This window comes from Triticum urartu, unplaced genomic scaffold, assembly GCF_056163025.1.
Source record: "Triticum urartu cultivar PI428250 unplaced genomic scaffold, HENAU_Tu73 scaffold536, whole genome shotgun sequence".
NCBI lineage: Eukaryota > Viridiplantae > Streptophyta > Magnoliopsida > Poales > Poaceae > Triticum > Triticum urartu.
The window spans coordinates 7501-31661 of record NW_028260719.1 but is presented as its reverse complement, the minus strand read 5'-3'; the positions used below and the strand labels follow the sequence as shown (position 1 = coordinate 31661).

The 24161-nt window shown below is 36.0% G+C and overlaps 8 non-coding genes across 8 annotated transcripts; 4 read left to right on the top strand and 4 right to left on the bottom strand.

The window, feature by feature from the left end:
- Nucleotides 1-1982: 1982 nt before the first annotated feature.
- Nucleotides 1983-2053, top strand: TRNAC-GCA (transfer RNA cysteine (anticodon GCA)). Its single transcript has one exon. It is a non-coding gene; the product is annotated as a tRNA-Cys (tRNA).
- Nucleotides 2054-4652: 2599 nt separating this feature from the next.
- TRNAD-GUC (transfer RNA aspartic acid (anticodon GUC)) lies at nucleotides 4653-4726 on the bottom strand. The gene has a single exon. It is a non-coding gene; the product is annotated as a tRNA-Asp (tRNA).
- Nucleotides 4727-5084: 358 nt separating this feature from the next.
- TRNAY-GUA (transfer RNA tyrosine (anticodon GUA)) lies at nucleotides 5085-5166 on the bottom strand. The gene has a single exon. It is a non-coding gene; the product is annotated as a tRNA-Tyr (tRNA).
- Nucleotides 5167-5673: 507 nt separating this feature from the next.
- TRNAT-GGU (transfer RNA threonine (anticodon GGU)) lies at nucleotides 5674-5745 on the bottom strand. Its single transcript has one exon. It is a non-coding gene; the product is annotated as a tRNA-Thr (tRNA).
- Nucleotides 5746-7703: 1958 nt separating this feature from the next.
- Nucleotides 7704-7777, top strand: TRNAM-CAU (transfer RNA methionine (anticodon CAU)). Its single transcript has one exon. It is a non-coding gene; the product is annotated as a tRNA-Met (tRNA).
- Nucleotides 7778-8229: 452 nt separating this feature from the next.
- TRNAG-GCC (transfer RNA glycine (anticodon GCC)) lies at nucleotides 8230-8300 on the bottom strand. Its single transcript has one exon. It is a non-coding gene; the product is annotated as a tRNA-Gly (tRNA).
- An 824-nt stretch (nucleotides 8301-9124) lies between these two features.
- TRNAS-UGA (transfer RNA serine (anticodon UGA)) lies at nucleotides 9125-9212 on the top strand. Its single transcript has one exon. It is a non-coding gene; the product is annotated as a tRNA-Ser (tRNA).
- Nucleotides 9213-12840: 3628 nt separating this feature from the next.
- TRNAS-GCU (transfer RNA serine (anticodon GCU)) lies at nucleotides 12841-12928 on the top strand. Its single transcript has one exon. It is a non-coding gene; the product is annotated as a tRNA-Ser (tRNA).
- Nucleotides 12929-24161: the final 11233 nt, after the last annotated feature.

Genomic DNA, 24161 nt, shown 5'->3' with positions numbered 1-24161 from the left:
GTTCTGAGGAATATCAAGATTAAGTCTCCGATTCATATTTCGTCGACCAATCCTTCCTAATTCACATTTTTGTTGAAAAAATTTCTTTTGTAATTCCTCGCATAAGGACTCCGAAAATACCAGGTCCCCACCTACACAAGCAAATTGTTGATAAAACTCCAAAATAGCTTTTTCTTTTGACTCAATCCTCTTCTTCTCTTTAGCATTCGGGAAAGACAAGAAAATTTCAGGGTAGGAAACATTATCCAGAATTTCTCTTAGATTCGAACCCATAGCTGATGATAGAACTAGAATAGATATCTTTTGTTTTCTACTCACGCGAGCCCATATCCTTTCTTTTTTATCAATTGCTAATTCCGATCTCCCCCCCCAATCTGATATTATAGTGCCAGTGTAGATAGAAATTCCCTTATGATCTAATTCCGAGCGGTAGTAAATACCAGGACTTAGCAATATTTGATTGATCACAATTCGGTATATTCCATTTATAATAAAGGTTCCTAAGGAATTCATTATAGGAATGTTTCCGATAGAAATGGTTTGCTTTTGCACATCGAAACCAAAAATTAATCTCGCAGATACATATAATTCGGAAGAATAGGTGAGTGATTCATACACAGCATCTCTTTCTTTTATCGAGGGTTCTAGCAGTTGATATCCTTTCGCAAATAATTGAAATGCAATTTCGTGATCTGGATCTTTAATTGTTGGAAACTTGTCAAGTTCTTCTGCCAAGGCTTGATTAATGAACCTACAAAATCCCTCGAATTGGATCTGACTAAATCCGGGTATTGTGGACATTCCCTCGTTTCCATTCCGGAGCATCTTAATCTTAAGTTTCCTGTTTATCAAAGAAAAATTCCATTATCAGCTCACTCTTCATCAATCCCTATGGATCGATCTAGCAATCATGGAATCTATATTCTGTTTACTGAATCACATGAAATTCTAGGGAACTCCACATACGTATTTCATATATGTATTTCATACATATGAATAGAGACCATTTGGACGAAAGTTCGAGTTTGCCAGGGGTACAAATGAAATGAAAATGAATTGATAAAACATTCCTACAAAAAAAATTCTGCCACTTATACTTTATGTTATGATATTCTAATCAGATTGGATGGCAAAGATTTCTCATTTTATCTCCTTTCTATGAATGTAATAAAGCCGTAATATAATATACTAGAAAGTTTGACTTTACTTCGATTTAGAATAGCGTGCTTACTTTAATTTCTCAAAATAATTTGAGGGTTCTTTTTTATTTCGGATCGGAGTAGTATAATTGCTAGAAAATTCAGTATTTCATTGTGGAATTCTAAAATAAAGTAAGTCCCTTTTTTAAGTACATGCCAATCTAGTTATCCACCTCTCCCCATATCCATGCTTTTCTTTTATCGTAATTTCACTTGGGTACGCCAAGATAGTCAGGTTATACTCTATATCAGAGCAAATTTCCTTTTTTTATTCAAGATATTTAATTTAATACTTTGAAAAATTAAAGCATGATTCCCCATAGAGATATGTACATAAAGGGGATCTTTGGATAATAATGCTGTTCGGACCTAAAGTTTACCTATACACGGATTAAGCATAAAGCCATAATATTTTATTATGCCATTGAAGGGGGGGGAGATAATACCGATTTAAGAGTAGTTCACTACTGCAATAAAAAAAAGAGAATTCTAGTTAACGGTTCCAATTTATTCTGAATTTTGCAGCCTGTGAATAGAAATCCACTTTTTCTTCTTTTTCATCTCAATAGAAAGAAATGGGAAGTTTTATTGTGTTAACAATGTATGTTTTAAGATAGAATCTATCGAGGAGAATAATAGAAACTGGATCAAAAAAAGCAGGAATAGATTTTTTGAAAAAGATTGGAAAAAAGTAAGTAGAATTATATTCAAAATAAAAGGGGCTTTTCGTAAGAAAACGTGGATGAATACTTGCTGTTTTCTAGATTTTTGATCGGATTTTTTGGCGGCATGGCCAAGCGGTAAGGCAGGGGACTGCAAATCCTTTATCCCCAGTTCAAATCTGGGTGCCGCCTGATCAATAAAATACTTAGGTTTTTTTTATAGTGCTGATCGAATTCGATAAATTTTTACTTCGCATAAGTTCGGGCAAGAGAGTAACTGGGCCTGCCGATACTGGGTTTAGAGAAACCATACCATAGTTCTATCCTCAAACTAGGGTTAGGGTTTGTTTTGACGGTAGTGGCCAAAATGGTTATCAATAGGGGTGAGGTAGTGTTTCCTTATTCTTTTATTATATGAATTTGAATTGGTTCTTAATTGAGATTCGATTTGATAATTTTAAAATACGAGGATAAGATGTCAGAAATCTTGGTATCCAAAGAAAGGTCCCTAAGGGGCATTCTTTTTTTTTTTCAATCTAAGATTCAAGAAGGGACTCCACGAAAGAATATCAAGACTTACTAATTATTATACATTTTTTTATCGTACATCTTATGTTACCTACATACACTAAAGTAAGGACTACTTAATTCTAACGAGAATCAGATTAAATAGGTCGATCAAAAATCAATTTAGGAGTTGTATTATGGATAAAATCTCTTCATTCTTTCATAGAATGATACAAAGCAAGGCTGCAGGGTTTAGGTCAAAAATAAACATTAGGTAAGGTAGGTATCCAATAAATATTTATCTATCGATAATTTTATGGTATATTCGGGCGTCCTTTGCTTAAAAAAAAAAAAAAGAGTAACAAAAGGAATAAAAAATCTTCCTATTCCCGCTTCTTCTATTCAGGACATCATTCCCGTACTCTTTCTTTTTTAAGGAAAAAAGGGCTATAGTATCTCGTATTTTTAATGCTCTCTAATTCTACCAGAATTCCTATAAGAATTTGTTAGGAGTAAATTCCTTGAACTGATTGATCCATGGCCTTAGGGCGGAATCCCTTTTTGACTCTGTACCCTTGATTCCACTATGATTATTGATCAATAGTAGAATAATCCCTTCATAGAAATAGGAGACATAATTTAGATGGATATAGTAAGTCTCGCTTGGGCTGCTTTAATGGTAGTCTTTACATTTTCTCTTTCACTAGTAGTATGGGGAAGGAGTGGACTCTAGGGATACTACTAATTGATTAAGTAATCAAATTGTTGTATCAATTCTTTTCTTTAATGGATCATTTTGCATTAATCATTTTGTCAAACGTTATTCTTTAATCTTTTTCTTTAGTTTTGTTTCACTCCTGTAAGAAACTCTTGTATTGTAAGTTGTAATGTAAGAAAGAGCCATTATACCAATTCAGAATTTCTACTAGAAATGACGAATGGTTAAAAAAAGTTCTATACATAAGAAAATTAGACTTTCTTCCACGGAACTATTCACGGCATATCACACATTTTCCATTTCCTTTTACTTTTTACTATAGTCTATTCTTCATATTATTTTTCTTTCCTTCCATGGATTCTTTGGTCAAGAATTGTCTTAGATTTTTTTATTTTGACCTGATTGAAATTAAGTGGATGCAATGAAAAAAGAAATTGAATTAGACTACTTAACTATTTCAATCTACTAATCTATTCTATGTAGATTCAAAGATAATATAATAGAAAGAATCTAAAGTGTCGTAGAAAAAACTATATGTAGTTCTTTCTACCACACTTTAAGATTCCAACCAGATCCTTTCATTTAAGACTTGGATTTTTTTTATTTAATCCCTTTTTAATTTCTTCAATGATTAATTGGAATTCCAATTAATTATTTTGGCTGACTGTTTTTACATAAATAATAAGTAAAAAAGAAGTAGGAACTAGAATGAACAGTGCAGTAGCAATAAATGCGAGAATATTGACTTCCATAACCTCTTTATTTTTTATTTTCACAATAACTCGGGATGTAATCCCATGGAGAGGAAAAAGGGGTATCTTGTAAATTCAAGGGTAGGGCTTGCATTCTGATAATACTGAATCAATTCAATATTATGAATATCGGATCTATCAAATCAATTCATGGATGAGAGTTATATTTCACGGATGAGAGTTATATAGTATAACATAGGAAGATCCTCTATCCACACTAAGACCAAAATGGGTTTTTTGATTGGATTAGGAATTCCCTCTTTTTTAATCCTTTTCTACTTTTTCTTTTCTATATCTCTAACCCACGAGCTTTCTTAATCTTATACTTTCTTAATCTTATACAATTTCCCTTCCTTTTTCTTATAGTTATACATACAATTATGTATGTATTATATGACCAACTTTCACTTTCTATGGGTCACATAGACATCCAAATAAGCAGTAGAAGTGAGATGGGGAAAAGAGGTCTGAAATAAAAAGGGAATACGATTTATGTATGGATTCCGGTAAAATACCGGTACTCTATTCCATAAGAGTGGAATAGGAAATTAAGATGAGGATGGTATCATCATAAAGAAAGATAGAGTAATATAATATCCTAAATTCTACTAATCCACATATCGTATGTGTGTCTTTCTTTATCGATTGGGAGTAGTGAAAAAAAAATTCCTATATGCCCTCCCTCCCTCTTTAATGAGAGATGCAAAATAAAAAAGTGAAGTAAGGGTGCCCTGTGGGTATTTGATCTTGCTCCCTGCCCCTTTTTTTCATGGAAAAAGGAAATATCAATTTCTCCATTCATTGAACCCTAGTTCGGGACTGACGGGGCTCGAACCCGCAGCTTCCGCCTTGACAGGGCGGTGCTCTGACCAATTGAACTACAATCCCCGCGGGGTGTATGGCATACCCATTCTTAAATAGAACCATAAGAAGATTCGATTCGTCTTTCGTACTCTAAGAAATAGACGAATCATATACTACATACCCACATATTATATTATACGTGGGTATAGTGAGAGTGACATAACTAGTATGTCGTGATTTTTTATCACTAAAAATGGATAATAATCCAGCCTTCAATAAGAAAAACTCTTTTGTTTGTAAGAAAGGAATGAGAGAGATATGGATTAGAAAAAAAAATTTCCCTTTTTTCTTTATCTTTTATTTCTATAGATCAGACATTTTATTTTATGGAAGAAAAACAAAAGGATTTAGTTCATACTCACGAAGCCCTAGATTTTTGGTTTGGGCCGAGCTGGATTTGAACCAGCGTAGACATTGTCAACGAATTTACAGTCCGTCCCCATTAACCACTCGGGCATCGACCCAGGAAGAATTTATTCTAGGGTTTTTGCTAATCTATGATTAACCTCCTTTCATAATACTCCCTACCCCCAGGGGAAGTCGAATCCCCGCTGCCTCCTTGAAAGAGAGATGTCCTGAACCACTAGACGATAGGGGCATCACTAGACGATAGGGCCATATACAACCGCTCGTGATTATACTATAATCATAGTATGAGCAGTTTTTTGGAATTGTCAATATACTCGAAAAGTATAAATAGATCCAAAGCAAAGAGTTTTTCCAACTTTTCTGTTATGTTTTCATCTAGGATTTTTTTTAGTTGATCGTTATAGATTAATTCTCCGTGCTTCATTTAGTGTTCATACCAAAAATGCATCCATCCCGCACTAAGTCATAAAATTCTCTAAAAATATAGAGAAAGTTTCAAAAACAAAGAAAAAAAGTGAATCAATTTAGTAGAAAAGTACTCTATCAGATTCGAACCAACGACTTACGTCTTAGCACGAGATTACTCTACCACTAATTTAAAAAGCCCTTTATCGGATTTGAACCGATGACTTATGCCTTACCATGGCATTACTCTACCACTGAGTTAAAAGGGCTTTTTATTTAATTCAAAAATTAGCCACTTGGATTTCCCATTATGGGTCTACTGCATAATGTACATATTATATATATAATATATAGAGATAGAGAGAGAGACATTATGTAGAGATTGTATATGTATATATCGATATCTTGAGAGCTCAAAATAAAATTAATAAAAAAAAACATACCCTACATAACATATCCAACTCTTCTTGGTTCAGGGTTTTCCGTTTCCGAAGACTAGTAAAATAGGCGGATTCTGGAACCCCAAGGATTCAACGGTATATGGATATGGAAAATATAAGATTTCCGATCCTAGCGGGAAAAGGCGGGGAACAGATACCCAATAGGATATAGGATCCTTGGGAGGAACTTTTGGTAATGGCCTTGATCCTCTATGCTATTTTTTATGTGTTCTTAGTTCTATTGAACTTTTTGCATTCTTTTAAACAAGAATCTAATAAACTAGAATTGAGTCAGTGGAAAAAAGGAGAGAGAGGAAAGTGTTAAATGGAGAGAGTCGACTAATCAGAGACTTTTAGGATCTTCTTTACATCAGGTAAATCTGTCGGCCCTGTCCGTTTTTTTCTTTAAGTTACGACTCTTTGCTGCTTACTTCTATCAAGCCATAGGGAAAGTCTATGATGAATTTGGAAAACTCATCTCACTCTTACTCTATGGCTCGGACTTAATGGGGGAAGAAAACATCTTCCATAATTTCTTTTTTGTTCAATTCTGGACAAAAAAGAAAAGGAAAAAAGGAATTTATAGGGACAGTGTTACCCCCTATATCCCCTAGTTTATATTGTAGGAATAATAAAACAATTTAGCAGTCTGACACACTTACGTCCTTGCAAAGTAAATAATTATTATTGTAGTCGTAACCGTAGAATAGGATCCTAATCAAAATAAATACATTTGGTTCAGGCGCTATTAGCATGGTAAGAAAAGATTTTTTTTACAGACCAGAGGGGCTATCTAAATCCTAAAGTAAAGGCGAGCGATCGAAGTAGAAGTACCAACGGCTCAGTGTCATGAACCTTCTCCATCTGATTCAATAAGGGGGAATTAGCCTTCTTGTCAAATGGCTATCCTTGACAAAGGGTACCATTTATACCATAATCTACAATGTAGCGGGTATAGTTTAGTGGTAAAAGTGTGATTCGTTCTATTAATAACTGAATTTGAAATGATATACTTAAGGCATCCTTAAGTTTTTTATTTTTATATTCCGATGAAAACTTTAGTTCTTATAAAGGATTAAATCCTTTTCCTCTCAATAGCATATTGAGGAAGAATATACATTCTGGCGATTTGTATCCAAAGACTAATTTAAATTGCATCCAAAATAAAAATAGGATTATGAGTACAGAGTCGCGAAGCATAATTTTGCATTGGATTAAGTATTCCAATTTTGAAAATATGAGTAAAGGATCTATGGATGAAGATACAAAAAAGTTGATTTCCAATCGTAACTAAATCTTCTTAAAATAAGGAATAAGGAAGCCAAATAGCTAAAAAACGATAGTTTTGGTTTACTAGAACCATCCGCATATTGTTTCAGCTCGGTGGAAACCCAATTCTTTTCCTCAGGATCTCTTGAATGAAATTAGGGAACGAAGTAAGTAGATTAGATGAATTTAGATAGAATTTCTATCTCCTACTCTATAAGGATCATCTAGAAAGCGGAGAGCTTTGGTTCCATTCAAATAGAAAAGCTGACATAGATGTTAAGTGGTGAGAATATCCATAAAGGAGCCGAATGAAATCAAAATTTCATGTTCGGTTTTGAATTAGAGACGTTAAAAATAATCAACCAACGTCGACTATAACCCCTAGCCTTCCAAGCTAACGATGCGGGTTCGATTCCCGCTACCCGCTCCATTCTGTATAAAAGGAGTATTCTATTTGTCTAGACATGTTAGAGGCTTGTATTCAAGCCTTTTTTGTCCACCAGTTTCTGGTACTCCAGAGCGGAGTAGAGCAGTTTGGTAGCTCACGAGGCTCATAACCTTGAGGTCACGGGTTCGATTCCCGTCTCCGCACTTAGCAGTCTGTATAAAAGGACTATTCTATTTCTCTAGATATGTATGGTAGAGGGGCGTATCCAACCCTTTTTTATTCATTAGTTCCCGGCCCTAGAGGGCAAAATTGAGCAGTTTGCGAAGTCACTTGCCTTCAAAAAAAGAAGGCGCAAGGCCTCTCCCTACCCTGCAGAAAATAAAAATGAAACGAAAGGGACAGTCTACCTCTCCCTTCCCTTTAAAAAAAGTTTGCCCGTTGTTTGTCTCAGTTAATACCCAATTTTTGGAGCTCTGTTGGCGAGTTCTATTTCTGCCTCTGGAGCGCCCTCTTTTTTTGAGTGGGATGCAAAGGAAGGGTAAGATAGTAAGGGATACGGCACTAGACTAACACCTAATTAATACTTAATTTAATATAAGTAGTTAAACAGTTAACTAGACTAAACTTTTTATCATAGTACTTTGATAAATTAAGCGGGCGAGCGGCGGGAATCGAACCCGTATCTTCTCCTTGGCAAGGAGATATTTTACCATTGAACTACGCTCGCTACGGTATATATTTTATAGCGTATATCCGCCTGGGTCGACCTTCTATGTCTGGGTCGACCGTTTCATTTCATTTTCTATTATATTAGAGTTTTCCTTTTTTTATTATCTGTCAATGAATATTCTAATGGGAATGGAATTTCATAATACTGAAAGAGAAGAGCTAGCAATTCGGAACGCAAATTGCGTTTTAATACGTCTCACTATTCTAATTTTTTAGAAGAAATGGCCTTTATTATTTCTTTTTTATGGGGTTAATAAATATTAACCAAATTTCATTTAAGAAATGAGAGAATTCAGAATAGCTACGAGAAAGACTAGTCCAATCCATAATGATGTACCGGAAAATACAACATTTTTATTATTTGACCAACCATCAGGAGAAGCAAATACAAGGGGTACACTAATTACTAAGACTGAGGAAGTCGCAATTAATGCAAAAACAGCTAATTGGAAAGCAATAGTCATATTTCTAATCCTCCAAGCTACCATCAAATAAAGTTGACTACATATTTGATCCCTCACTTAAACCAAAATTGTAAAAAAATACAAGAAGTAGGAGGGGTTTAATCATGAATCCATTGATTCTTCTCTTTAATTCAAATTTATTACTTAAACCGCTTTTTTATTTGGATATGGGGGTGAGAAGAGATTATTTACTCTTTATTTCACAAGCGGGTATAGCGGATCCTGTATCCGTGTATACAGTATACAGAGATATATCGAAAAGGAACTTGTATCTGATATCTTTCTAGAGGCTAATAAATCTTTTTATTTTTTATATGGCTATGTTCTATTTGTAGGAGTAAAATAAGGATTAGGCTGTGGAGAGATGGCTGAGTGGTTGATAGCTCCGGTCTTGAAAACCGGTATAGTTCTAGGAACTATCGAGGGTTCGAATCCCTCTCTCTCCTTTTGCTTATTGAATACGTTTGTTTCTTTCATTTTTATTTATTTTTTTTTTCTGTCCCTTATCTTTCTTTCATAAAAAGGAATGAATGGCTCGGCTAGATGGAATAACCGAGCCAGAACAGAAAAAAAGTAGAACAGGTATAAATAAGAAAATCTTAGTTAAGAGGGTTCATGTAAAGAACAGGTTCCAAATCACGATCGATTCCCTTTTCAAAACCTGCTGCAGCAGCTCGGGCTCTTCCTGCATGCCATAAATGGCCCACAAAAAAGAAGAATCCTAGAACAAAATGAGAAGTTGATAACCAACTTCTAGGAGAGACATAATTAACTGCATTGATCTCGGTAGCTACGCCACCCACGGAATTTAAAGAGCCTAAAGGAGCGTGGGTCATATATTCTGCTGAGCGTCGTTCTTGCCAAGGTTGTATGTCTTTTTTCAACCTACTCAAGTCCAAACCGTTGGGGCCCCTTAGAGGTTCTAACCATGGAGCACGAAGGTCCCAAAAACGCATAGTTTCCCCTCCAAAGATAACCTCCCCAGTTGGGGAACGCATTAGATATTTACCTAAACCTGTGGGTCCTTGAGCGGATCCCACATTAGCTCCAAGACGCTGGTCTCTAACTAGAAAAGTAAATGCTTGAGCTTGAGAAGCTTCTGGCCCGGTGGGTCCATAAAACTCACTCGGATAAGCTGTATTATTGAACCATACAAAACAACAAGCGATAAAACCAAAGACAGATAAAGCAGCTAAACTATAAGACAAGTAAGCTTCTCCAGACCATACAAATGCACGGCGAGCCCATGCGAAGGGTTTGGTTAAAATATGCCAAATTCCGCCAAATACACAAATAAAACCCAACCATACATGCCCACCAATTATATCTTCTAAATCATCTACACTAACAATCCACCCTTCTCCACCAAAAGGAGATTTTAGTAAATAACCAAATATAACACTGGGACTAAGGGTCAAATTGGTAATTTTTCTTACATCTCCCCCCCCAGGGGCCCAGGTATCATATACACCGCCAAAATAAAGAGCCTTGAGTACTAGAAGAAAAGCACCTAGACCTAACAAAATTAAGTGAATACCCAAAATTGTAGTCATTTTATTTCTATCTTTCCAGACATAACCAAAGAATGGAAAAGATTCCTCAAGAGTCTCGGGTCCCAGAAGCGCGTGATAAATGCCACCGAAGCCTAAGACTGCGGAGGAAATTAGGTGAAGTACGCCAGATACAAAGTACGGAAAAGTATCTAGAACTTCCCCCCCTGGCCCTACTCCCCAACCTAGAGTAGCTAAGTGTGGAAGTAAAATCAACCCTTGTTCATACATGGGCTTTTCTGGTACGAAATGGGCCACTTCAAATAGGTTCATTGCTCCGGCCCAGAATACGATTAATCCGGCATGAGCTACATGAGCTCCAAGCAGTTTACCGGACAAATTGATAAGTCTGGCATTCCCAGCCCACCAAGCAAAGCCGGTGGTTTCTTGGTCACGACCAGCTAAAACGAAAGTTCCATTAAAGAGCGTTTCCACGTGGTAGAACCTCCTCAGGGAATATAAGATTTTCATGAGGCTGATCCTGAGCTGCCATCCACGCACGAATACCCTCGTTTAAAAGAATATTTTTGGTGTAGAAAGTCTCAAATTCAGGATCTTCCGCTGCACGGATTTCCTGGGAAACAAAGTCATAGGCACGTAAGTTCAGAGCCAAGCCAACTACGCCAATAGCACTCATCCATAAACCGGTGACGGGTACAAATAGCATAAAGAAATGTAACCAACGTTTATTGGAAAAAGCAACACCAAAGATTTGGGACCAAAAGCGGTTAGCAGTGACCATTGAATAAGTTTCTTCAGCTTGAGTTGGGTTAAAAGCACGGAAGGTATTTGCACCATCACCGTCCTCAAATAGAGTGTTTTCTACGGTCGCTCCATGAATAGCGCATAGCAGAGCCGCACCTAATACTCCGGCAACTCCCATCATATGAAATGGGTTCAACGTCCAATTATGAAATCCTTGGAAGAAAAGGATGAATCGAAATATCGCTGCTACGCCAAAACTCGGCGCAAAGAACCAACCAGATTGCCCCAGTGGATAAATAAGGAATACAGAAACAAAAACAGCAATTGGACCAGAGAATGAGATTGCATTATAAGGCCGCAATTGAACAGACCGAGCAAGTTCAAATTGGCGTAACATGAAACCTATTAGTGCAAAAGCCCCGTGGAGAGCTACAAAAGTCCATAGACCGCCTAATTGACACCAACGAGTAAAATCTCCTTGTGCTTCGGGCCCCACATAGTAGCAACAAAGAGTGTGCTAAACTATTGGCAGGGGTAGAAACTGCTGCGGTTAAGAAATTACAACCTTCCAAATAGGAACTAGCCAATCCATGGGTATACCAAGAAGTTACAAAAGTTGTCCCTGTAAACCAACCCCCTAAAGCGAAATAAGCACAAGGAAAGAGCAATAGGCCAGACCATCCTACAAAAACGAAACGGTCCCTTCGTAACCAGTCATCCATAGTATCAAATAGATCATTTTCTTCTTTAGGAATTCTACCAAGGGCTATAGTCATAGTGATCCTCCTATTCAATTACTTCAACCATTTCCGAGCACCTCATATCACTTTCCAAGGCATATGATAGTTTTATTATCTGTGGACGATTTCTTTCTCGTTCAATGCCCTTTTTCAATGGTCTCGAAGAGAGAAATTTCCCATTTTTATCTATGGAGTCACAGTCACAACCGAGGTCGTGGTAAATCCATGAATTTGATTCGATTTGTTTTTCTTATACTATTTATTTGTTTTTCTTATACTATAGAAATAGAAATAAATTGTTTTTCTTATACTATAGAAAGAAATAAACCTTTGAATTCAGCATTATTCCAAGACTCCTATTTCAAAGTCTATCTTTTAAGGGAAAAATGCAAATAAAAGTAACCCTTCTTTTCCCATTCCCTCTCTATTGCATGGGTGGAAGAACTAAAATAATAGAGGATTCTGAAAAAAAAAAATGGACCTTCGAAATCCAATTTTATGTGTAGCGCAAAGGAGTTGCGATTTCTTCTTATTCCTATAGAACATCTAGTAACAAGAATATGAAATCGTAAATAGCGAAAAATTCTTGTCTTGCGCGGTCTAAGTCTAAGGAAATAAAAAAAATTCGCTTATACAATTTCATCTACATCGAATTTATATATCAGAATAGCGGATAGAGGCATCATTAAAGGAGTCAGGTCTACTTACTTTATGCTTCTTTCCAATTTTATGGTGGATTTGATAAGAACCCTTTTTGCTTTCTTGATAAATAATCGACAAAAAAAGCGTTTTTTTTATATAACCTGCTTGTTTTATTATAATTATAACAAGTCCTATATGGAAATGCCCGCTAAAGAGAAAATCTATTTGATTGTCTCTCGGCCAATATCGATTTTTAGAAAGAAAAAACAAGAATTTTCTTCTTTTTTTATTAACATTAAGAAAAAAGAATATAATTAAAATGGAATTGGCAATATAATTTTTATAGACTTTTGAAAGAAAAAAAAGGGGTTTTTTGCAACCGTTATTTCTTATTTCTTGCCTATATCATATCACGGAAACCTTTCGCTTTGGAACGTGGAGAGATGGCTGAGTGGACTAAAGCGGCGGATTGCTAATCCGTTGTACAATTTTTTTGTACCGAGGGTTCGAATCCCTCTCTTTCCGCTCCCTTGGATCATTTGGGACTTTCGAATTGGAAAGAATTCTGACCCCCGGATTTTCTCATAGATAAATGTACGAAACAAATCCAATAAGAAAAAAAAAAACTGAATTTTTACTCCTCGCGTCCAGGATTCCGTCCTGGGTCATTAGATAAGAATCCAAAGATAAAGAGTGAAACAAAGAATATCACTACTGTATAAACAAAAAGTTTGAGAGTAAGCATTACATAATCTCCAAGATTTTTTTTTAAGGAATAGATTACCAGTTTTTCCTTACCACACGGATCCACTAGGATGGTTTTTTTTTATACCTAAAAATGCAAAAAAGAATTCTTGAAAAAAATTGCAAGAATTCTTTTATAATAAGCACTCTTATCAATAGCAAAAATAGGGTTAGGTGGTTAGGTATTGTGTAGGTACCTTTAGGTACCTGCTCAACCTAGGTGCAGGGGAGTAGAAAGGCTGATCCAAATTTATTGCTGTAGCTACCCATTCAATGTAGAAGAATTTAAATTTTAGAATCGAAGGTTCATAATATAAAAATATAAAACTTCTCGGCTTTTACCCATTTTAAAATTTTTTTGGAATGAACACATCATTCAATTTGGCATACAGAGTACTAAAGATTTCATCGAAAACTTACAGCAGCTTGCCAAACAAAGGCTAATAGAAAAAAGAATAGAGGTATAACAGGCATAATATCCACGATTGGATTGAAAATAGCATAAGCTTCGGGTAATTTGGCAAAGAAAAAACTAGTAGGATAAAGAACAGAATTAAAACAGATACAGGTTAAACTAAGTATATTAGGCATAACAAGCATTTCATTCTTGTAGAGTAAATAATTGGATTTTTCTTGAGTTATTTTTTTAAGGGAAAGAAGGAAAAGGCAGATTCAAAATCTTTTTTCTTCGGACTTTCCCAAACACAAAATACCTCCTTGTATTCGCACTCTCAAATGAGAGTGGAATAAATTCGACTTTCATATAATATCTTAATAGAATTCCATGTAATGATCAATGCATTTTTTTGATTCTATATTATCCGCATGTGTAGAATACTAGCAAGAGAATATCCCTCCTTTTTTATGTAATTGAAATGGTATTGACGAATAACAAATAAACATACTAGTGTTTATTAGTGTCGCATAAAACCCGAAATGGGGCGTGGCCAAGTGGTAAGGCAGCGGGTTTTGGTCCCGTTACTCGGAGGTTCGAATCCTTCCGTCCCAGATTGTTTCTGATGAAACAAACGGTGAAATCATATAGTATTCCGTACGAGACAAAAGTTTATTAAAGAGAATAATGATATCTTATTCTTTCTCAGAAAACATAATAAAGTCTTAAGTCCAGTCAAATTGACTATCTTTATTTTCATGAAAAAATGGGATCTATCAAGCACATTCAGGATATGCCTCTACTATAAAATCACTTAGTCATATTTTTTTCTTCCTTTTGGTATTCGAGTTGAAGAAGTACGAGAATTCTATAACTACCAAAAACTTTCAATCTTTTCATTGGAATAGTTTATTTAGTTATTATAGTTAATTGTTTTTGGTACTGAAAAAATATATTACTACTAGAATTCTAATTCTAGTAATTAAATTAATTAAACTTTTTTGGAGGTTGATAGTTTATTTATTGAGGAAGAGTCAATCCTTCTTTTCTCACTTCAAGATTGATCATCTCGAGCCATCCGTTGAGGGTGGAAATTTAAGAATAAATAAGTTTTAAGCAAACTTGTTTAGTCGTCTTTTTCAAACTATGTTTCATTCATATGATAGAATTTTAATATGGGTTTAAATAAATTGGATCTTGGCGGAGGCTTCCCGGATAAATACTTACTTTCTTTTATCCATATTGCTCCATAGATAGCAAGTTTTAATTAGTATAAAAAAACTAAACCAATGACTATTCATGATTCCATCCATATTGGATCAATTCTCTATACCACTTTGCAATGAAAAGAGGAATGTTTGTTATGGTAAAACTTCGTTTAAAACGATGTGGTAGAAAGCAACGTGCGACTTGAAGGACATGATCGATTGTGGATTTTGCTATCCATCATTTTCCATAGTAATGAAAATGCTCTTGGCTCGACATAGCCTGTTCTATTCGTTCCGAACCAAATTTGCGCTGGGTTTAAGTAACATAGTACACGATGGAGCTCGAGAGGACAGAATTTTTTTTATCAAGGGAAAGAATCTAGGGTTAGTGAAAACTAATAAATTAGGCCAACTTTGTCAGTCTATCCTTAATATAGAAATAAATCGAAAGGTTAAAATAAGAAGAAAGTCCAATAAAAGTATATCAGAATCAATCCCTCTTATTAGATTTCTATAGAAGAGATAAATGCTTTATCGAAGGAAATAAGAAAAAAGGGTATGTTGCTACTCTTTTGAAAGAAAAAAATAGGAATTCCCGAAGTAATGTCTAAACCCAAGGATTTCACAAATCAAAGATAAAGGATTCCAGAACAAGTAAACACAATTTTCAATTGTCTCAACAACAGAGTTGGATTAGAATAAGGAATAAAAGTCAATTCGTTCGAAATGAGACAAAGAAAAGAGTTTAAAGACGACTCAAAAATTTTGGAAGGATTTTGCCTTCGAAGTTTGTCAGGCAAAATTAGCCCACTTGAGTCATGAGTATAAATGAAATTTGTTTTTTCTGTAAGGAAATTAATGCACGTCATAGTCTAATTTCTATTATTATCGACAGAAATTCGAATCATTTTCTCGAGCCGTATGAGGAGAAAACCTCATATACGTTTCTAGGGGGGGGCGTTGTTTATCTACATCTATCCCAATAAGCTGTCTATCGAATCGTTGCAATTGATGTTCGATCTCGAAGAGAAGGAAGAGATCTTCAAAAAGTAGGTTTTTATGATCCGATAAAGAATCAAACTTGTTTAAATGTTCCAGCTATTCTCTATTTCCTTGAAAAGGGTGCTCAACCAACAAGAACTGTTTATGATATTTTAAGGAAGGCAGAATTCTTTAAAGAAAAAGAAAGAACTTTGAGTTAATTGAAGAACTAAATGAATCAAAAAATAGGATAGGAGAAGATTATTAGTATTCCTAGTTGTCTAATTATTTAGACACAATTTACCTCTTTTTTAATCCTATTTGGATTTATATTATATCGTGCCAATCCAACATAAGCCCCTATTTTATTTACTTTTTCTATCTAATTTGTTTTCTTACCATTGTATTTCCATTGACAAAGGTCTATTGAACAAATAGAATTTGTAGATAGATGGGTCTCTTTATCCTCACTCCATATTCAATTTTTCCGCCTACACTTCGCTCAAATGATAAGGGTGTTCCTCTTGCATGTATTCTCATACAATATAATATATATTTTTTATAATATATATTTTTTGTTAATAAAAATCGCTAAAAATAAGGAGAATTTGGCCATCGTGATTAGGGTCGCTCTTTTTTTAACTTTACTTTAGTGGAATTTCACCGGACCTGTTCGTTTTGGCATTTGAGTGTTTTTCATGGTCGATAAAAAAAATCTTTTGATGTCTTGCTAGTTCAATGTTTTGACAGAAGCGCGCGGTGTAATTCCATTGATTTTTGGATTTCGATCGTATCTAAGATCCTTTTTTTATCTGGGTTGCTAACTCAATGGTAGAGTACTCGGCTTTTAAGTGCGACTATGATCTTTTACACATTTGGATGAAACAACAAATTCGTCCAGACTCTTGGTAGAGTCTAGAAGACCACGACTGATCCTCAAAGGTAATGAATGGAAAAAATAGCATGTCGTAATAAAATCAATCTTTTTTGAATGGAATCCAAAATTACGATTTTCTGGGTCTAATGAATAAATGGATAGAGCCTGGCTCCAATTCTGGTAAAATAAAAAGCAACGAGCTGAACTTCCTAATTGGAATGATTCCCCGCTCTAATTAGACGTTAAAAATAGATTAGTGCCGGATGCGGGGAAAGGTTGGGTTTTCCTATGAGTGGACCCTTTATTTTTTCTTTTTTTTTTTAGAAATCCTAATTATTCTTGATTATGGATTGAATAAGGGATGTTATGGATTGAATGTGTAAAAGAAGCAGTATATTGATAAAGAGGCTGTATTCCAAAGTCAAAAGAGCGATTGGCCTGCAAAAATAAAAAACTTGTTCTGTTCTTTTTTTTTAATTAGAACAAACATAAACTAATTGGGTAGAAAAGGAGCAGAAAAAGATCTGTGGATTAGACTCCCTTTCTTTCCAGGGTTTGTATTAAAAATGCAACACCCTGTTCTGACCATATTGCACTATGTATCATCATTCGATAAACCGAGAAATGCTTCTTCTCTCTGATTCAAGTAGAAATACAAATGGAAAAATTCGAAGGGTATTCAGAAAAACATAAATCTCGTCAACAATACTTTGTCTACCCACTTCTCTTTCAGGAATATATTTATGCATTTGCCCACCATTATGGATTAAATGGTTCTGAACCTGTGGAAATAGTTGTTAGTTGTAATAACAAGAAATTTAGTTCACTACTTGTGAAACGTTTAATTATTCGAATGTATCAGCAGAATTTTTTGGATAACTCGGTTAATCATCCTAACCAAGATCGATTATTGGATTACAAAAATTATTTTTATTCTGAGTTTTATTCTCAGATTCTATCTGAAGGGTTTGCGATCGTTGTGGAAATCCCATTCTCGCTACGGGAATTTTTTTGTCTGAAAGAAAAAGAAATACCAAAGTTTCAGAATTTACGCTCTATTCATTCAATATTTCCCTTTTTAGAAGACAAATTTTTGCATTTGGATTATCTATCACATATAGAAATACCCTATCCTATCCATTTGGAAATCCTGGTTCAACTCCTTCAATACCGTATCCAAGATGTTCCATCTTTGCATTTATTGCGATTCTTTCTCAACTATTATTCGAATTGGAATAGTTTTATTACTTCAATGAAATCCATTTTTTTTTTTCAAAAAGAAAATAAAAGACTATTTCAATTCCTATATAACTCTTATGTATCAGAATATGAATTTTTTTTGTTGTTTCTTCGTAAACAATCTTCTTGCTTACCATTAGCATCTTCTGGAACTTTTCTGGAACGAATCCACTTTTCTAGGAAGATGGAACATTTTGGGATAATGTACCCTGGTTTTTCTCGGAAAACCCTATGGTTCTTTATGGATCCTCTTATGCATTATGTTCGATATCAAGGAAAGGCAATTCTTGCATCAAAAGGCACTTTTTTTTTGAAGAAGAAATGGAAATGCTACCTTATCAATTTCTGGCAATATTATTTCTGTTTTTGGACTCAGCCGCGAAGAATCCATATAAACCAATTAGCAAACTCTTGCTTCGATTTTATGGGGTACCTTTCAAGTGTACAAAAAAGTTCTTTGTTAGTAAGGAATCAAATGCTGGAGAATTCATTTCTAATAGATACTCGAATGAAAAAATTCGATACCATAGTCCCCGCTACTCTCCTCATAGGATACTTATCAAAAGCTCAATTTTGTACTGGATCGGGGCATCCTATTAGTAAACCCATTTGGACAGATTTATCAGATTGGGATATTCTTGATCGATTTGGTCGGATATGTAGAAATCTTTTTCATTATCATAGTGGATCTTCGAAAAAACGGACTTTGTATCGACTAAAGTATATACTTCGACTTTCATGTGCTAGAACTTTAGCTCGTAAACATAAAAGCACGGTACGAACTTTTATGCAACGATTGGGTTCGGCATTTTTAGAAGAATTTTTTATGGAAGAAGAGCAAGTTTTTTCTTTGATGTTCACCAAAACAACTCTTTTTTCTTTCTGTGGATCACACACTGAGCGTATTTGGTATTTGGATATTATACGTATCAATGACCTGGTCAACCCTCTTAATTAATCATTAGACGAAATTAAGAAACAGGAAAGGGTTGATAAATGATCAAGAAAAAACTTTTCTATTTTTCATTCTGAAATGTTCTTTTTATTATAATAAAGAGTAGGTGAATCAACTTACTAATTAAAAAAATTAGTAGAACTTCCTCTTTGGAATAGAAATTGGCTATTTCTACATAGGGAAAGTCGTGTGCAATGAAAAATGCAAGCACGATTTGGGGAGGGATTTTTCTCTATTGTAACAAGGAAGAATTATCTACTCCATCCGACTAGTTCCGGGTTCGAGTCCCGGGCAACCCATATAGAAAAGACCCATCAAAGTTTTTCACTTTGACTCACTTCATTTACAAATACAAAATTATTGGTTTGGTTAATTTAGTTATATGGATAGCTAATCTTTGGGCTGACTTGGTTGACATTGGTATATAGTCTATGTTATACTGTTAAATAACAAGCCTTCTATTATCTATATTCTAGTTAATACGTGTGCTTGGGAGTCCTTGCAATTTGAATAAACCAAGATCTTACCATGACTGCAATTTTAGAGAGACGCGAAAGTACAAGCCTGTGGGGTCGCTTCTGCAACTGGATAACTAGCACTGAAAATCGTCTTTACATCGGATGGTTCGGTGTTTTGATGATCCCTACCTTATTGACCGCAACTTCTGTATTTATTATCGCCTTCATCGCTGCCCCTCCAGTAGATATTGATGGTATTCGTGAGCCTGTTTCTGGTTCTTTACTTTATGGAAACAATATTATCTCTGGTGCTATTATCCCTACTTCTGCGGCGATCGGATTGCACTTTTACCCAATTTGGGAAGCTGCATCTGTTGATGAGTGGTTATACAATGGTGGTCCTTATGAGCTAATTGTTCTACACTTCTTACTTGGTGTAGCTTGTTATATGGGTCGTGAGTGGGAACTTAGTTTCCGTCTGGGTATGCGTCCTTGGATTGCTGTTGCATATTCAGCTCCTGTTGCAGCTGCTACTGCTGTTTTCTTGATTTACCCTATTGGTCAAGGAAGCTTTTCTGATGGTATGCCTTTAGGAATCTCTGGTACTTTCAACTTTATGATTGTATTCCAGGCAGAGCACAACATCCTTATGCATCCATTCCACATGTTAGGTGTAGCTGGTGTATTCGGCGGTTCCCTATTCAGTGCTATGCATGGTTCCTTGGTAACCTCTAGTTTGATCAGGGAAACTACTGAAAATGAATCCGCTAATGAGGGTTACAAATTTGGTCAAGAGGAAGAAACTTATAATATTGTGGCTGCTCATGGTTATTTTGGCCGATTAATCTTCCAATATGCTAGTTTCAACAACTCTCGTTCTTTACACTTCTTCTTGGCTGCTTGGCCTGTAGTAGGAATCTGGTTCACTGCTTTAGGTATTAGTACTATGGCTTTCAACCTAAATGGTTTCAATTTCAACCAATCTGTAGTTGATAGTCAAGGTCGCGTTATTAATACTTGGGCTGATATCATCAACCGTGCTAACCTTGGTATGGAAGTAATGCACGAACGTAATGCTCACAACTTCCCTCTAGACTTAGCTGCTGTTGAAGTTCCATCTATTAATGGATAAGGTTTTTCTGCTAACATATAAGAATTTTTGAAGACAGAAATACCCAATATCTTGTTCTAGCAAGATATTGGGTATTTCTGTCTTTATTTTGAATCTTTTTTTCTTCTTAATCTTTCTATTCAGAATTCAGTTAACGACGAGATTTAGTATCCTTTCTTGCATTTTCATAACTCGTGAAATGCCGAGTAGGCACGAATTCCCCCAATTTGCGACCTACCATAGGATTTGTTATGTAAATAGGTATATGTTCCTTTCCATTATGAATCGCGATTGTATGGCCAACCATTGTGGGTAGAATGCTAGATGCCCGGGACCACGTTACTATTGTTTCTTTCTCCTCCTTCATATTGACCTTTTCTATCTTTGCCAATAAATGATGAGCTACAAAAGGATTCGTTTTTTTTCGTGTCACAGCTGATTACTCCTTTTTTCCTTTTTAAAGAGTGGCATTCTATGTCCAATATCTCGATCGAAGTACGGAGGTCAGAATAAATAGAATAATGATCAATGGAAAAAAGAAAAAAATCCTTTAGCTGGATAAGGGGCGGATGTAGCCAAGTGGATCAAGGCAGTGGATTGTGAATCCACCATGCGCGGGTTCAATTCCCGTCGTTCGCCCATCGCATTATTGCAAATTCCAAAAATGCAATTTTCCATATTCCTAGTTACGTATTTACTTACGGCGACGAAGAATAAAACTATCGCTATATTTTTTCCTTTTCCTAGTTCTTCTTCCAAGCGCAGGATAACCCCAAGGGGTTGTGGGTTTTTTTCTACCAATGGGAGCTTTCCCTTCACCGCCCCCATGGGGGTGGTCCACAGGGTTCATAACTACCCCTCTTACTACGGGGCGTTTACCTAGCCAACACTTAGATCCGGCTCTACCCAAACTTTTTTGGTTCACCCCAACATTACCCACTTGTCCGACTGTTGCTAAGCAGTTTTGGGATACTAAACGGACCTCCCCAGATGGTAATCTTAAAGTGGCCGATTTACCCTCTTTTGCAATGAGTTTCGCTACAGCACCTGCTGCTCTAGCTAATTGCCCACCCCTTCCACGTGTGATTTCTATGTTATGCATGGCCGTGCCTAAGGGCATATCGGTTGAAGTAGATTCTTCTTTTCTCTCAAAAAACCCCTTCCCAAACTGTACAAGCTTCTTCCAAAGCATACGGCTTTCTAGATGTATATGACGATCTCTAGACAGATGGATCTTATATGAATCATATGATGAAGTACCACATGAGTGGATATATAGGAAAGGAATCCAAATCTGCCGAATCGCTCATGTTATGATCTTCTACATCCTAGGTCTCTGCGTTCCGTCATCTGGCTTATGTTCTTCATGTAGCATTCAGATCGAATGACTCTATGAAATTACGTCGATACTTCCACATATTATGGGTAACGTAGGAGACATCCCTATTTTCCCCCGGGGGTCTTAATTACCACTGCTTAGCTTTCAATTTGCCTCTGACCATCAAATTAAATGTGAATAACCCGTCCTCCTCTCTTTGAAACAAGGGGCGCTTCCGGTTCTGTGCGTGCTTCAAACAATTTTGTCTTCTCCATATTACCATATCTCTAGAGCCAATAATTTTCTATGAGGAACTACTGAACTCAATCACTTGCTGCCGTTACTCAACAGTTTTCTGTTGAGGTCTATCCCGTAGAGGTAGTCAAATTGGATCAGTGATCGATTTCTAGGTTTCGTCGTAAACCTAATTGGTTACTTCCAATTACGTAAATCAATAGTTCAAACCGCACTCAAAGGTAGGGCATTTCCCATTGATATAGGAACTTTTGTACCAGAAACAATAGTATCTCCAATTATAGCCCCTCTGGGATGTAAAATATATCTCTTCTCACCATCCCCATAGTGTATGAGACAAATGTATGCATTTCGATTAGGGTCGTATTCTATGGTTACGATTCTACCAGATATGTCTTTTTGATTCCGTCGAAAATCTATTTTACGGTATAGGCGCTTATGACCTCCCCCTCTATGCCTTGCGGTAATGATTCCTCTGGAATTACGACCTTTACCACAACGGTGCCGTCCATGGATCAAATTATTTCGTGGATTGGATTTCACTTGCCTGTCTACGGTTCCCTTGCGTGTGCTCGGGATAGGTGTTTTGTATAAATGTTTCGCCGTATTATTAAGTATTCTCCTTTAGTTTTTTTCTCTATCTAGAAGTGGAATAGAATAACCCGGTTGAAGGGTAATGATCATACGTCTGTAATGCATTGTATGGCCCAGAATAGGTCCTATTCTTCTACCTTTTCCAGGTAGTCGATGGCTATTCACAGCTACCACCTTAACACCAAAGAAGAGTTCGACCCAATGCTTTATTTCTGTCTTAGTGAATCCCGATTCGACATTAAAAGTATATTGATTCTTTCCCAATAAACGAAGACTTTTTTCTGTAAATACTGCGTATTTGATTCCATCCATAAATCGACTTTCCCTCCTATGCTCTGAGTTCCAGTATCGATAAGAATTCGAGTTCTTATTGTTCTTATGTTATGGTATGAATATACCATACCAATTCGTTATGTATGGATGATGGATGAGATTCCATGGATAGAGAGCCAGTTCCAATAGACTTATGGAATGTTCCCGTTCGTGTGCATCCAGCAGGAATTGAACCCGCAAATTTACCAATTATGAGTTGGGCGCTTTAACCATTCAGCCATGGATGCTTAACAGGGATCATCGTACATCGTAAATAACCAATTTTCATATAGAAAGACATATCATAGAAAAATGAAATCGAAAATATTCCGAGATGGCAAATATTCGGAGATGACTATGAAAACACCTCTCTGGATCCTCGAATTGAAAGAGAGATTGAGAGGGATCAAGAATCCTAATTCTCGCTATTTGGAATGGATCCAATTCTATTGAGTCTGACTCATAGTGATCATTTCTCTTTAGCAAAGAATGACCTTGGTTATCAAAGGATTGAACAACCGGGATCCATTTACTTATGATACCTAGTTGGCATTGATAACAAGGATCTAATGAATTATGAGTTTAATAGATCCTCTTTAGCAGAAAGACGTATATTCCTTGCTCATTATCAGACAATCACTTATTCCCAAACCTCGTGTGGGACTAATCGTTTTCATTTACCATCTCATGGAAAACCCTTTTCGTTCCGCTTAGCCCTATCGGGTATTTTAGTGATAGGTTCTGTAGGAACTGGACGATCCTATTTGGTCAAATACCTAACGAAAAATTACGATTTTCCTTTCATTAAGGTACGAGGGCTTCTTATTCCACAAGAACGAAAGCACCTTTTCATTCTTTCATATACTAGGGGTTTTTACTTGGAAAAGACAATGTTCCATACTAAAGGATTCGGGTCCATAACCACGAGTTCCAGTGCACTAGATCTTGTAGCACTTAGCAACGAAGCCCTATCCATTAGTATTCCACATAAGAAATCCATTCTAGAAAAAAATACAATTAGATTAGCTCTTCATAGACAAACTTGGGGTTTGCGAGCCAAGGTAAGATCGGCTCGGGATCATGGGACCCTTTTCTATCAGATAGGAGGGGCTCTTGTACAAAATAGACTTACTAAGTAATAACCCCATAGAATCTATCTATATAAAGATAAAGAGGCAATCGTGTCAGGAAGCGGGTTTTTCTTTGGCCAAAAGGTACTTCGGGAACGAGCATGAAGAGATTAACGAGACTTCTTTCTCTTTTGAGTTTTTCTGGCGGACCTGCCGCGCAAGATCTTTGGTCTTCCCCTGGA